The sequence below is a fragment of the Typopeltis vanoorti genome, chromosome 5, assembly GCF_054136105.1.
Source record: "Typopeltis vanoorti isolate ZY-2024b chromosome 5, IOZ_Tvanoo_1.0, whole genome shotgun sequence".
Taxonomy (NCBI): domain Eukaryota; kingdom Metazoa; phylum Arthropoda; class Arachnida; order Uropygi; family Thelyphonidae; genus Typopeltis; species Typopeltis vanoorti.
In genome coordinates this window covers 18780654-18794208 of record NC_143553.1, presented here as the reverse complement: position 1 = coordinate 18794208, position 13555 = coordinate 18780654, and the positions used below count along the sequence as shown (strand labels likewise).

Genomic DNA, 13555 nt, shown 5'->3' with positions numbered 1-13555 from the left:
TCACATGACTAACAAGAAGTGAAAGCAGAGTGTGAAAGGGACAGCAAAGGTAGGCCAGTAGAAATAGCATAGCTATGAAGACATGCATATGGTTGGACAAAGGCAAGCCAATGATTGTTGAGTTGAAATGTTGATTCTCTTCAACCGAATTCCAAAATATCTGAAACTGCTATAACAACATTCATTACCTATTTCTTAAAGCTTTTTTCGTGCAAGATATATGCGACATTTTTTAATTTCTTTTTTCGTAAAGTAAAATCAGGGATGCGAGATCTACGCAAGGGCAAGTTACATTCAAGTAAATGTGGTATATCTTTTGTAATATATTTAGAGAGATGTATGTTTTTTGTTAAAATAAAAGGATTATGTAGTTATGATAGTGAATGTTGTTAAGCTTATGTTGTTAGTTATGATAGTGAATGTTGTAAACCATAGTAGGTTCTATCATCATTCATTTATTTTTAACTGCTCTCTGCAGGAATATCCTAAACAGAATTTTTTTTTCTGTTCTAGCATAAAGAAAACCTACATGCACAATAAAAGCTATATAATTATTTACTGACAGCTTAAACATCAAATCACTTGGTATGAATAATACAAGGATATAACATTAAATTGTTGTTCAATCTGCCCTAACTGCATACACAGGTTTGGTATTGCATCTCTTTTTACCAATGGGCTTCATTCAGACACATTCAACCTTCTAGATGAGAATTTCCACAGGATATTACTGCATTATTCAAAATGATTATCAGTATCAATTAAGGATACACCTTAAAAAAGAAAGTGAAGGAAATGCAATGGGCTAACCTTCCCCAAATTCAGCAAACTTTTTTTTTTTAGAATGATCAGAAGGAAAAAAAAAACAAGTTATAATTCTTGATCAGTGTTATCTTACTGTATTCTAAATCCGGAATGTAAATAAAATTAATAATTTATACCCTGGAATAAAATTTACTTTGGCAAAAGAATCGGTAGGACAATGTCTTTTTTTCTGGGTGCACACATTAAACACAAAACAGATGGCTCCCTGTCTACTTTACTCCTCTGAAAACCAACATTCAGAGGCAGGTAAAAGCTACCAATGCCTCCCTCATCTACAGAGCATCATCCTAGCCAAAAATACAGTATAATCAAATGACATCAAAAAGCCTACAGAACTTGCTCTTCAGAAGAAACTCTCATATGAAATAGAAATTATAAAAACAAGCCTTAAAGCAGTTGTAAACTCAACAGCTACCCAGAAAATCAAGTTTTTCTTTTAATGTTACATAGTGCTCAGTATTCATTCTGATAAAAGATTTTCCATGCCATATACTTTTATATATCATTATGATGCCAAAGAACATAAATCCAGTTTGGCTCAGCATGAAATAAACACTAGCCACAGGATTCTTTGGAACAATAACAAATTATTATATTAGTATTTAAAAGGACGAAGTGCTACTACATAAGTAAAACTTGAATTGTAATTTTTTTCCTTTCATTTACAAAAATGTGGAAATTTGTGATTTGCAAATTATTGAACCCCCCCCTCCAAATGGTTCCCATAGTTATACTAGTAAACTGTGAATGCACATGTCAAAAAGGTTTCCACTATGTTATTGCACTTTCAAAAAATTATTACTGTTCTTTGCAATCAGAATGTTTGCCAGTATGAAAATGAAATATCAGTTAACACGTTATTAATAAATTAGGTTATTCACTGTCATTTGTGTTTTTAAATAATTGTGGAAGTCTCAGTGCTCAATAGAATTCCAGTTAGGAACATTTCACCAAAGTAACTTTTTATTTTGAATCAAACATGTCACATACAGAACTACAAAGCTGGAAATTTTAATAAACTCAATAGAATACTATGTTCAGTCTCCTGATATCAATTAAGAAAAGATATTAGTGAAACGATATAAAGATGCTTAAATAATGCAGTATTTGAATGTGTTCCTAGACTTTGAAGAACAAATAGCTTGGGAGCAAAAGGAATGTACAACATTTTTAACAAGAGATCCATAAGAAAAAGATATGCAGAGAATAAATATTGTAGGAATACAAGAATGACAGAAGTTATGAAGTATATAAAGAAAGTGACTGTGTAGACAAGGGTTTCTCAACTGGAGTTCTGCAGAACAACAGTGTTCTGCAAGATTTCGCTAGGGGATTCCTTGAGAAATCGTGACAAAAGAAATTAAACATTATATATATATTATATTATTTATATGATTGTACAATATATATAAATAAATTAAAAACATACAATTTTCATGCAGGGATTCCATGAGAACACAAAAATTATTTCAAGGATTCCACCATGGCAAAATTAATTTAAATTTGAGTAGCTAGACAAAGACCATTTGTTTATAAACTGTATGTATATGCAGTATTCAAGTAGTTGATGGAGTGAGCATTTAAGTTGTTCTTATAGAAATATTTAGTACACAACATTTTTAACAAATTTAACAATTTAACAATTGTGGTTTGTTAAATTTAACAAATTTAACAATTTCCCCCAGATATATTTCAGCTATTTAAATTCACAGTACAGGCAGGTTATTTTACATGGAAAGGAAAAATATACAAACAATTAGATGGGACAGCTATGGGTTTGCCCCTTCCCCCCCCCCTTAGCCAATTTCTACATAGAACATCTGGAAAAATTAGCTATCAACACAGCCACTCTCAAACCTAGTCTCTGGCTATGCTATGTTGATGTGTTTGCTATTTGGCCACATGACCCAGACACACTGAATACATTTTTAGTGCATCTAAATAGCCAGCACCCTAAATTCCACTTTACAATGGAACTAGAACCAATGACTGCCTACCCTTCCTGGACACACTGATCACACGTCTTCCAGAAGGTTCCTTATCATTTTCGGTTTATAGAAAACCCACACATACAGGGAGATACACAAACAATCACACCATCACCCTTCTGAACAATATGGTATCTTAAAAACACTAACCCATAGAGCTAGAGAAATCTGTTCCAACGACATTGCTCTCACTGCTGAACTTTCTCACCTACGACACACCTTTTTAACCAACAATTATAATCCCCATAAAATAGATAACATACTAAATGCTACCCAGAAATCCCCTCTATCTACCACAGAAGACTACAACAAAACTATCACCATCCCATACATTAAAGGTACATCTGTAAAGATATCTGGGTGCTTAACAAACACCAACTGCGCACCGTATTTAAACCTTATGTAAAATTAGCAACTCTCATCTGTTGGCCTAAGGACAAATACATTCCTTTATCACATCCAGGAGTCTATGAAGTGCCCTGTTCTTGCCATCAAGCCTACTACGGACAGACAGGAAGAACTGTGGACATCCACCTCAGTGAACACAAAAAATATATTCGACACTTTCGCTATAGCAAGTCGGATCTGGCAGACCATGCTTTGGATACCCTGCACACAGGATCAATTGGAAAGAAACAAAAGTAATGTACAGAAGCTTCTACAAGTCAGAGAGGTTGTTCCTAGAATCAACGAAAGCCTTAAAACATACTCCAAACGTTAACAAGTATGGCTGTATAAATCTACCAAAGATTTGGGAGACAGTCATCTTAAGACCAAATTAATATTTATTACTTTTATTTTATTTCATTTTTTCAAACTTTCTAAGACTATCATTTGGACTACTATTTTAAAACTTTGATTTTTTTTTTTTTTTAAAACCTAGATGGCACCATATTAGGACTTTAGTGTTGTGTTGCACGCTGCAATTACTTTTACTAGCCCCCACTGTTACACCAGATTGTGGTTGTTTTGCATTTGTAACAAACTTTGTGTTGTGTGCTCTGAAGATGCTGGATATAATACCAGCGAAATATTATCTTTTAAGTTAATAAATAGTTATTTTCTTATCCACCTGTGTTCATATCAAACCGTGAAATCTATTACAAAAATTTTTTAACAAAGATGTTGTCAGCAATTTTAGGCATATCAAATTAAGAGTTTGTGACTTGCAACTTTCACTGCAGTGAGTGAAACATTGAATCTAAAATTAAAAACTTGTGTACATGGACCAGCAAAACTTAGAAATAATAGTGGAAATGAGCGCTAGTTACTTTAACAATCATATCTGCTTCTGACAAAAGCATGCATCTGTTCTAAAGCTGTTGTATAACATGGATAACAATTTGGAAGGACAGATGGAATATCAGCACATGTTAAAGCAATTTTTCCCAAACTTTCAGTACCTATATACTGAATATTTTAATATTAAGTAACCATTTTAATATTTTAGTAACAGTGATACCCACTCTTAGGTAGAGGCAATTTGGGAGAAGTGATAATAGCATTTCATTCAAACTTGAATAATTATTAAAGGTAATGCTCTCTTTCTTCTTCTTTTTTTTTTTTTTTTTTTTTTTTTACACAAATTATGGACTCTACAACAGTGTTAAAAATTATTTTAATTTCCTGACATTTCGACCTTCATATGTGTGTGTGTACACCAGATGATGTACACACACACACACACACACACACATATATATATATATATATATATATACAGAGACAAGCTAAATTACATTTCACACAGCATGCTGAAGAGACAATGAACTGATCAATGGTTATTTTACTACTCTGACCTCTAGTGAAAATAAAATAAAATTACAATAAATAAATGAAATAAAATAACTACAAAACTATATTCTATTTAAGACACTATCAGAGAAACATTCCTTCATATAGATATAACTGGTAATTATCTTAAGGAATTAACAATGCATATAAAGGATATTAATTAAAGGCAACTTTAATGAATAACTTCAATATTTCGGCAACGTTACGTTGCCATCTTCAGGAACATAAAAATATGGTATGTGCATGCAGACACTAACAAAAGCAAATGATGAAGAAGGCAAGAAACTAATATTGTTCCTAAAGTCCTAATGGTGCCCTCTGGTGGGCTAATTTGGTTGTCTTGGCCGTTGGGCTGAAGTTCTCATAATGCAAGTCTCCCAAATTTGGGGTAGTTTCATGCACCCAAATTTTTTGAGGTTTGGAACGTTTTTTTAGAGCCTGATGATTCCTTGAATAATCTTTCGTACTTAAACTTGCTGCAGTGTATTATTTTAGTTTTCTTCCAACGAATTCTATAGTGAGTATCTAAGGCATGGTCTGCCAGCCCAGAGTGGCTGTACTGGTGAAACCAGATGTAGTCTTTGTGTTCTGAAATCCTAATATTTGCTGTCCTGTCTGTTTGGCCAAAGTAGGACAACTTGCAGCTGCAAGGGACCTGGTATACACCAGGTAGGTCTAGGGGAAGTGGTTGGTCTTTGGTAGGGCAGATCAGGGATGCCAACTTTTTATATGGTCTATAACAAGAAGACAGGTCATATTTTTTGAGGATATTGGTTATTTTCTCAGAGGTGTCCTGGATGTAAGGGATGGTGATAGATTTGGTGTAATCTTTATTGTGGGGGGGGGAGTTTGCTGGTTTTAGTATTTTTTGGGGGTTATAGTCATTGGCTAAGAACGTGTTGACAATGTGGTTTAGTTCAGTGTTTAGGCATCATCATCTGAGCAGATTAATTTTGCCCTGTTATATAGTGTCTTTATAACCCCGTATTGTTGTGAGGGGGGGGGGGGATTGCTGGTGAATGTATCTACCAGTATGGGTGGGTTTTCTGTAAACAGAGAAAACCAAAGATCCATCAAGCTGGCGGGTGATTAAAGTGTCTAGGAAGGGGAGGGTGTTGTTTTCCTCTTTTTCTAAGGTGAACTGGACTCTGGGGTGTTGGTTGTTTAAGTGTGTTAGGAAGGAGTGGAGTGTATCTGAGCCATGTGGCCAAATAGCGAACACACCATCCACGTATCGAAACCAAATAGTGGGTTTTTGTGGGGTGGAGTTTAATGCTTCAAAGGTCTCCATAAAGAAATTGGCCAAGGGTGAGGAAAGTGGTGAACCCATGGATGTCCCCTCTATCTGTTTGTAGAATTTTCCTTGCCAAACGAAATAGCCTGAGTTCATTGTGAACAGAAATAGGGCTGAGATATCGGGAGGAAACTTGGCTTGGATGAGCTCTAGAGTTTCTTTGAGTGGGACATTAGTGAATAGGGAGGAGAGGTCAAAACTGACCATTATGTCAGTGTGTTGGAGTGAGAAGTTTTCTATACTGGCTTTAAAGTGGGCTGAGTTTTTTGTGTGTGATGGTGTGTTACCAGTATAGTGTGCGAGCGTTTTGGCTAAATGTTTGGCTAATTTATATGTGGGGGAATCAATGCCATCCACTATGGGACGTAATGGCACATTTTGTTTATGTATTTTTCGGAGTCCATATAATCGGGGGGGTCTAGAGGTATAAGGTTTTAGTTTGTTAGTGACTTCACAGGCCAAGAAGTGACTTTCTTAAGGAGTCTGTGGAGAGTTCTAATCTGAGAGCCGGTAGGATTATATTCAATAGGGAGATAAGTAGTACAGTCTAGTACTAAAGCATTAAGCTTACCTTTGTAGTCCTTTTGATTGAGCACCACAGTGGCGTTTCCCTTATCCGCTTTGGTGATTACTATTTTTTTGTTTTTCTTCATTTCTAGTAGGGCTGCATATTCGTCTTGAGATAAGTTGGATTTTGGAGGTTTTGCTTTGGTGAGAACACCAGCTACATCCAGTCTGACATTGTTGGCGATATGGTTAGGAAGGTTGTGAATCCCACATTCTATTTGGATCATGATTTCCTCGGCAGGTATTCTTTTAGGAGCAACAGTGAAATTGTGGCCACGTGAAAGTGCGGTCAGTGCTTCAGGCTTTAAAACTACAGACGAGAGGTTGACTACAATGTTGAGTGGTGGCTGTGGAAAGGAAGTAGAATTCTTTATCAGGTTTTCGTACTTTTTCAGGTGCCGACTACATATTTTTTTGAATTCTTTTCTTGCCGAAGCGCATGAGATGTCATAAAGAATCGTCCAAAGATCATGGCCAAGTGTATCTGAAAGCTCTTCCTCTAGTGCCCATAAGGTTTTGTTTTCGTCAGCAAGGAGAACACGCATCACGGTAATTTGTTCTCTTAATACGGCGAAGCTAGTGCGATTATAAATACAGAGAGCTTTCTGTGAAGTAAAATGGTGCTTAAATGTAACACAATTAGGGATTACCTTGTTATCCCGGCAGCGTTTTAGGAACATCAGATGATTTAGTTGTCTCGATATCTTCAACCTCATTTTGCCACATTGACAGGCCTTTCGTGCGATGGAATCTCCATGGATGATCGTAATTCTAGTAGCAAGGCTTATACGTTGGTCAAACATAACTGGTAATTAGCTTACAGAATTAACAACACATATAAAGGATATACTAATTAAAGGCAACTTTAACGAATAATTTCAATATTTCGGCAACGTCACATTGCCATCTTCAGGAATATAAAAATATGGTATGTGCACACAGGCACTAACAAAAGCAAATGATGAAGAAGGCAAGAAACTAATATTGTTCCTGAAGCCCTCTGACGGGCTAATTTGGTTGTCTTGGCTGTTGGACTCGAGTTCTCATAATGTAAGTCTCCCAGACTTGGGGTAGTTTCATGCACCCAAATTTGTTGAGGTTTGGAATGTTTTTTAGAGCTGCTGATGATTCCTTGAATAATCTTTCATACTTAAATTTGCTGCGGTGTATTATTTTAGTTTTCTTCCAACGAATTCTATGGTGGGTATCTAAGGCATGGTCTGCCAGCCCAGAGTGGCTGTACTGGTGAAACAGGATGTAATCTTTTTGTTCTGAAATCCTGATATTTCTCCTGCCTGTTTGGCCAAAGTAGGACAATTTGCAGCTGCAAGTGACCTGGTATTGAAATTGTCCTACTGTGGCCAAACAAGCAGGACAGCAAATATCAGGATTTCAGAACACAAAGACTACATCCGGTTTCACCAGTACAGCCACTCTGGGCTGGTAGACCATGCCTTAGACACCCCACCATAGAATTCGTTGGAAGAAAACTAAAATAATACACCGCAGCAAGTTTAAGTACGAAAGATTATTCAAGGAATCATCAGCAGCTCTAAAAAAACATTCCAAACCTCGACAAATTTGGGTGCATGAAACTACCCCAATTTTGGGACTTACATTATGAGAACTTCAGCCCAATGGCCAAGACAACCAAATTAGCACCAGAGGGCACCATTAGGACTTTAGGAACAATATTAGTTTCTTGCCTTCATCCTCATTTGCTTTTGTTAGTGTCTGCATGCACATACCATATGTTTATGTTACTGAAGATGGCAATGTGACATTGCCGAAATATTGAAGTTATTTATTAAAGTTGCCTTTAATTAATATCCTTTATATGCGTTGTTAATTCCGTAAGCTAATTACCAGTTATGTTTTGCCAACATATAAGCTTTGCTACTAGAATTTCATATAGATAGTTTTGTTACCGTAAAAATTATGTCCTAATTTAACATGACAATTGTTATATTAGATTTAAGATCCTGGATAACCTATTGTCCTATTTATAATTAATTCTTATGGAGAAAGGTTAAGTGGGTAGTATATTTGCCATCCATATTCTTGGGGTTTTTAGACCATCATTATTGTTAAGATTAGGGTGGTTGATAAGAATCTCACAGGCTGCCTTAAATTTACATTCATACCATGTCTTGGTGTGATATAAACAACAGCTGCTTTTCCAGTCAATTCTATGTAAAGTGTTCAGGGCATGATTAGAAAGACCAGTTTGACCCTAGTTATTATATTTAATGTCTTGTTTATGTTCCTTTTTTTTCTGATAGGAATTGTGCGTCCTGTTCCCCCCTATATAGGGCAAATTACAGGTGCAATGAATACAGTATACTCCAGGGTGGGCCAGCAGAGGGAGTGAATCCTTGGATGAGTTGAGTAAGTTCTTTCACTTTGCTAGAGGTTTAAAGGTGGCTTTAAAGTTATATTTCTGTAGTATTCTGTTTATTTTGCATGATATCCCTTTAATGTATAGAATGGTTACGGTGTTATTGTAGTCTAGTTTACTTTTTTTTTTAGTGAGGTCTTGTACAGACCTGGACATACTTGTACTAAACAAACACAAATGCATACAATTCACAATTGAGATTGTAAAGCAGAACACACTTCAGTTTTTAAATATACTTGTCACATATCTTCTTTCTGGCAGTCTTTCCTTCACTGTGTACCAGAAACCAACACATAGTGGCCAAATATATACACACCCAACACAAAAACTAGGGGTCATTAATACACTAAATGAACAAGCACTTAAAGATGAATTAAAAGTTATCAGCAAAACCTTTCTAAAAAATGGTTACAGCCAAAATACTATCAACAAAATTCTGTACAAGACCTCACTTAAAAACAAACTATACTACAGAAATATAACTTTAAAGCCACCTTTAAACCTCCTGCAAAATTAAAGAACTTACTCAACTCATCCAAGGATCCACTCCCTCTGCTGGCCCACCCTGGAGTATACCGTATTTATTGCACTTGTAATTTGCCCTATATAAGGGAAATAGGATGCACAATTCCTATCAGAAAAAAGGGAACATAAACAACACATTATATATATAATAACTATGGTCAAGCTGGTCTTTCTGATCATGCCTTGAACATGTTACATAGAATTAACTGGAAAAGCAGCTGTTGTTTACATCACACCAAAACATGGTATGATCGTTAATTTAAGGCCTGTGAGATTCTTATCAACCACCTTAATCTTAACAATTATGATGGTCTAAAAATCTCAGGAATATTGAAGGCACATATTCTACCCACTAAGAGTTAATTATAAATAGGACCTTAGGTAAATCAGGATCTTAAATCAAATATAATAATTGTAATGTTAAATTAGGACATCGTTTTTACTGTAACAAACTATCTACATGAAAGAATGTTTCTCTGATACTGTCTTAAATAGAATATAGCTTTGATGTAGTTATTTTATTTCATTTGTTTATTGTAATTTTCTTTTATTTTCAGTAAGTTAGGAGAGTAAAATAACAGTTAATCAATCCATTGTCTCTTCAGCATACTGTATGAAATGTAATTTAGCTTGTCAACATATATTTGTGTGTATACTCCAGATGATGACCTTAATAGAAGGACGAAACGTCGGAAAATTAAAATAATTATTTATAACATGGTTGTAGAGTCCATAATTTGTGTAAAATGAATGATATTCTTTGTTTTTGTCTTTTTTGCATACTTCAGTGAAGCCTGTTATAAGTCATCTGTGGTATGCCAATTGTTTTTCTTTGACTAACTTGGTATACTTGTTACACCATGGCTTGAAACATGGCCAGGAATATTAGATGGAATAAGAATGAAAGCCTTTGGTAGTGAGAAATTTGTGACTCTCTCTCTCAGAGCAACGTATGCATCAGAAGAGTAAAAGCTGTAATATGACATTTCGAAATTGAGCTCTTCCATGGAAAGGAAAAGCTCAATTTCGAAATCATCCCACTTGGGTCACAGTACCGAGAGAGAGAGTTATTAGGTATTCTTGCCTATCCATGGTAGTGATATGCTGTAGGTTTTATGACCTTTTGTGTGCAAGTTCAAGGAGAGATATGATAGAATATGTGGATAGTTTGGATCTCCCACAATGAGTCTTCTTCGACTCCATGGTGCCCGTACAATAATAATCATCATCATCAAATTCCTGCCAATGGGATGTACAGGATATGATAGTGCTACATGAAAAAATTACATCATTACTAACTTCCTATCTACAATTTTCCTCCAAATCAGTCTGTTACTTGTCAGGACTCCAACATTATCAGATCTTATATTTCTATCGTCTAAGGCACTTAGTACCGTATCAATCCACATATATCTTGGTCTTCCTCAGGGTCGTTTTACTGCCAACCTGGCAGAGAACACTTGTTTTGCTAATCTTTTCTCTCCCATTCTATTTAAGTGACCATACCACCTGAGATTAGCTCTGCTAATGCATTCCTGGATGCTGACAATATCAAGTTCTTTCCTAATATCCTCATTTTTAATATGATATTGCCATTGATGCCATCTGTTCATGGCTATAATCTTTCTCAGGACTCTCATATCTGCAGTCGCTAGTCTTTGGTCAAGTGTTTTACTTCTGACCCAGCTCTCAGATCCATAAGTTAAAACTGGTTAGAACACTGCTTTGAATACACCTAATTTAGTGTTCCGACTAATTTCCTCTTATTCCATATGAATTTATTCAATTGACTTCCTACCATACCAGCTTTGCTGATTCTGTTGTCTATTTCTATATTTAATTTACCACCTTCAGTAAAAATCGTGCCTAAGTAGCTGAAATGTTTTACTTGTTCCACGGGTTCTCATTTACAATGAGTTGACATTTACAACGTTGTTGTAAATGTCAACTCATTGTCTTTGTCTTTTTATTGCTGACCTTCATACCATATCTATTACAACAGCTATTCAATTTAGTCAGAGAATCTTGCAGACTTGTAGCGGATTTATTTAGAAGTATAACGTCATCCGCATAAAGCAAAGAACTGACATTAACATCTCCAATTTTGATATCAGGTTTAATACCACTTTCCTTCATAATGTGATCCATATAGATAATGAATAACACAGGGGATAATGTACATTCTTGTCTCACACCAGATTTAACATTAAATGATCTTCCCGTACTTCCTTCAATTCTAACTGCTGACTTACAACTCAAATAAAGACTAAGTATTGCTTGATATAATGCCCCATTGACACCATATAACTGCAGCGTATCGAATAGCTTCTCTCTTGGCACCTTGTCATATGCCTTTTCCAAATCGACAAAACTTAAATACAGATCTTTGTTATATTCCCATGCTTTCTCGACTATTTGTCGTAAAGTGAAGATCTGATCGTGACAGCCTCTATTTGGCCTGAATCCAGGTTGTTCTTCACCAAGCTTTTCTTCCACAATTCTTCTCAACCGTTTCTCAAGTATACTTGCATAGATCTTGCCAGGAACACTCAGTAGGGAAATACCTCTGTAATTCTCACATGCAGTTTTATTTCCCTTTTTATATATGGGTACTATGAGAGCTCTACTCCAATTATCGGGAATTCGTCCCTCTGTCCAGGCCTTCTGAACTATGCAGTGGAGCCACTGTAAGACTCTTATACCACCATACTTCAGCATTTCTGGTCGAATATCATCTACTCCTGCTGCCTTTCCACATTTCAAGCCTTTGATGGCTTTTTCTACTTCAAGTATGGATATGTATTCCTGACTGCATGCCTGGTCAGTGTTTTTTACCACTGTGCTGTCATCACTGCTTGTTTCATTTAGCAGTTTTTCAAAGTAATTACTCCATACTTCAAGGATATCTTTTTCTCCTGTTTTCATGTCACCTTCATCATCTCTAACTCCTTTTACAGCTCTTTCCTCCATTCCTAAGCTTCTTCAACAACCTCCAGAATATTTTGCCACCTTCTTGATATTTATTTTCTATATTCTTGCCAAAGTCCTCCCATGACTTTTGTTTAGCTAGTTTTACACAGTGTTTAGCATTCTTGCATTTGTCTCTGAGCACAAGCTGACTTATTTGGCAGGAAGTTTTGATATGTTTTCTTCTTTTCCTTCACTACCTCTTTAACTTCCTGTGTCCATCAGGGAGTTCTGATTTTTTTATCCTTACACACAACCTCATCACATGCCTCTCTGGCAGAATCAATCAATGTTTCCTTCAGAGTTTGCCACTGAATCTCCAAGGTTTGATTCCTGTTCTCAAACTCTTTCATTTTCTTTTCAATAATATTTCTGTATTTTAGTCTACAGTTCACATCTGAGAGATGTTCAACTTTTATTCGCTTTAAAACTTTCTTACATGTTATTATTTTCAATATGAAATTCAATTTTATCCTGCTCAAGACTAAATAGTGATCATTTCCAATTTCAAATCCTCTGAACACTCTGGTTTCCTGCACCAGGGATAAAACATCACTATCAACAATAATATAGTCAATGAGACTATTCTTATTCCTAGCCTCTTCTCTTCATGTGAATTTGTGCACATTTTTATGTTGGAACATTGTGTTAGTATAACCAGTCCATGTCCTCAGCAGAAATCCAACAGTTATTTGCCATTATTATTAGCTTTGCTCTTTTCTCCAAATTTTCCCAAAATATTTTTGTATGTCTTACAATCATTTCTTACTCTGCTATTTAGATCCCCAACAAGGACCAACTTTTCCTTTTTCATTGTGTCAGTTGCTTTTTCTAAAGCCTCAAAAAATTCCTCCACTTCTACCTTAGTAGAACCTTCTGTGGGACCATGGGCACAAATAAGTCTCATTGTCCAGTTCCCCATTCTCATATTTGCCCACATTACTCTACTTGAGACTGATTGCCATTCAAGAAGATTAGCCTCGTATTTTGTTAAATACTATGGCTACTGCTTTTCCTTGATTGTCATTGCCTGAATATAACATTTTTTATTTAATGCTCAGAAAGATCTCGCCAGTTTTGGTCTTTTTTGTTTCAGTCACCCCTATTATGTCGATCTGGTACTTATCTAATTCCTCAGGCAGTTTCATTTCTTTGCCATTCAGGCTTCTTACGTTGATAGTACTGATCCTGGTGATG

General features: G+C 35.7%; 1 protein-coding gene across 3 annotated transcripts in view; it reads right to left on the bottom strand.

The window, feature by feature from the left end:
- Gmppb (GDP-mannose pyrophosphorylase B) overlaps positions 1-13555 on the bottom strand; it is a 169427-nt gene that overhangs the window by 134170 nt on the left and 21702 nt on the right. The gene's annotated exons all lie outside the window — the stretch shown is intronic.